The sequence below is a fragment of the Cyprinodon variegatus genome, unplaced genomic scaffold (genome assembly GCF_000732505.1).
Source record: "Cyprinodon variegatus isolate N-32 unplaced genomic scaffold, C_variegatus-1.0 Scaffold1477, whole genome shotgun sequence".
Lineage (NCBI taxonomy): Eukaryota > Metazoa > Chordata > Actinopteri > Cyprinodontiformes > Cyprinodontidae > Cyprinodon > Cyprinodon variegatus.
In genome coordinates, this window is record NW_015151930.1 from 74830 (window position 1) to 78009 (window position 3180).

Genomic DNA, 3180 nt, shown 5'->3' on the forward strand with positions numbered 1-3180 from the left:
AGATAGATAGATAGATAGATAGATAGATAGATAGATAGATAGATAGATAGATAGATAGATAGATAGATAGATAGATAGATAGATAGTGGTAACAGCATTATTTATTTAGATTTGTGTAAGTCTAACCTCAAATAGCATAAATCACAGCATCTGTTAGGCAGTGTCACAGCACCACCCAGTGTACTCACACAGGTAGGACTACAAACTGACTGGGTTGGAAAGGTTTAATTTTCCAGACAGCTCCTTGTACCTTATACTTGACTGATTTAACTCTTTTAATCTGTCATCGTCTTATTTTGAAAACATGTTTTCTGATGGTTCTCTTAGTTTGATCATTTCGTATATGTATATGTAGTGGTGTTTTTCCTTCTCTGCCTACTGGGAAGCAGTTTGTGTTCCATTTGGTGGTATGAAAAGTGATTTACGATAAATATTGATTGATATTTATCCAGGGTCACCACTTTTTAAATATGAACAATCTTTATTTCTACCAACTCAGTAGTTAAATGGTAGATAATCATCAAAAGATTTTGTCCCTTTTTCCAAAGGAAATGACTTTCTGTCTTGAGACCTCATTTCCGGTCCACACTCATGCATTTCAGTGATGTACTTGTGCATTGACCTGAAATATATTTATCAAATGAATATGATACCTCAGGCAAGAGTTGTAGAGTTTTCCTTTAACAATTGACGGCAAAGCCTCAATAATTGGTACTAAATGGGAGGATCAGGAATGCATGTGCCTCTAGTCAACTACAGGTATGGCTCTTTTATGCACTGCTCAAACACATGCACATATTGATCAATGTCCATAAAAGGAAAACATGCAAATATTAGCCAAAAATATTGCCAGGCTATATAACGGTTCTATCTATAGTATATATATGAATCTGAAGCTGCAGCTTTTATTTTTGCAAGTAACATAGAGAGACAGCATAATAATTTGAGAGTTATCTAGAATGAATGAGTTATACAGCTAAGGACGGTCAACTCCCCCTCCACAAATTTCCAGTTTATAGTTCATCGTATATAAAGGTACTGCTACAATTTATTTTCTGTGGGTTAAAAAATTATATGATGTACAACCTTTTTCTACAGTAAATGTTAGTTGAGGTGGAAACCCAGAGCAGTTAATTATTGCCCTTGAAAAGGATCCTGGAGGTATTACCTTCATCAAGTTTATCATTTATAATAAAGTCGGATTATCTGTACCATGTGAATGAGGAAGGCAGTGTGAAAATCATAGTTCAGATAATGTGGTGCCCCCAATAATTATACATCATGCCTTTTAACATCAAGATCTAATCCCACTAAAAAATCACATTTTAGTGGGATTAGATCTTGATGTTAAAAGGCAGTCATCACACTGACCATGTTTTGGAGATATAATCGATCTCCTCCCTTTTGATCAAATAAATGCATTTGTGTATGCTGTTATGAAAGGAACCCATTCAGACTGGTTCAGGTATAATATGTAATAGGTCAGTGTTGAATTTAATTTTTAGAAATTAGTATAAAAAAGAAAACAGGTGAGTATTCAATTTTTGTTTTTAAAATACAATAATTAAAATACAAAGTGTTTCTTTTGTTCTATGTCAAAAAGGATGGACAACACTTTGAAAATAATTTTATTTAGATCAGAAAACAAAAATAACTTTTTAAACAGAAACAGGAAAATGACAGAATTATTCATTTTTGTGATTTATTTAATAATTTGAGGGTAAAGCATAATTAAAAGGAAAATTAAAGAAGGTTGCCAAAAACTGTGGGGATATTATAGTAAATGAAGATGTCTCAAAAGAATACAAAGGCAGGTTGGAGGAATTAGAAGAAATATTTGGAAGAAGCAGAATATTGAAAAAGGCAATAACTGGATTATGACTGGGGCAAACAGGAATATATTCAACATTACATAGAATAGTAGAATGGGAAAGCTGGAAATAGGAAGATGTGAACTCTGAGGGAGAAGTGAAAAATACAGAATGCATGTATACACACAGACAGGGACGTGCACAGATAGACACTAGGTGGTGCTAGAGTACCTTACCCGTTTTCCTCCTGTCAAAAAAGTCCCCCTCCCCATCTTTTTTTTAAGTGTTTGGCCAAAAATACCATTTATGAATTTAAAAGCGTATCAAACCCAGAGTCCAGTTTTATAATATTTGACTCATGTATTTTTTTTATGACAACTATATTACACATTTCAACAAACATAAGGCCAAACACAAGGCCAGATGGTCAAAATATGTAAAAAATAACTTTAAAAAAGATCTATGTAGTTATAGTGTGGCTTGTAGATGAGGTTGCATTTTCAATTTCTCTGTTTATTGCCAGACATTTTGGACTGCAAAAAAAGTGACTTGAAAATATGTAAAATTTTCTGAAAATAACTGTTTTCCCCCCCTAATCTGAAGAGGGAAATTAGATTATCTGTCAGTGGAATGAGAGTCTTTAACCTTAAATTAAGAGTATTACATGATATATTCTTGAAATAAGTTAATAGAGCTGTTGTTTTTTTCAAATTTTAAATGTAAATCTTAGTTTATCTGCAAATGTTCATATATACCCGCTCAAATAAAGAGAAAATAAACTTAAACATAATCTGGAATCCTGAGCTTCGCTTTAGACTTCTCCATTTCCACGTACCTTGGAAAACTGCCTGACAAACTTTGAGCAAGTGACACATATTTATGGAAGATATTTATGACTACAAGCAATAAGGCAGTTACCACCAAGGCCACCCACCCTGAAGCTCTTAGATAAATAAATAAAATTGATCCAGGGGAAGGAGACATCATATTACTAGATCTCAAGAAGAAGAAAGACTGTTGAAGAAATGGGATCACCACACACTAAAGACTAATTATAGCAGCTACATGTAAACTAGAAACCGTGTTATACAGTGTAATGTGCTCTCGCCATTAATTGTGTTCTTTTTTCACATAAATGAAAAATAAACAAATTTTAATTCAATAAAATCTAGTCTTATGTTTTTCAGATTTGTTTATATATCAGTGGGTTTGAGATTGTTCTTCATTAAATTGATGCCATTGCGGCATTGCTACCAATGGACTGCGAAAGGATGTTAAACATCCATGTATAAGGTGCCCTTTTTCCAACCAGAGCACCTACCCCGAAAAATGTCTGTGCACACCACTGCATACAGAACAAAATTAAGAA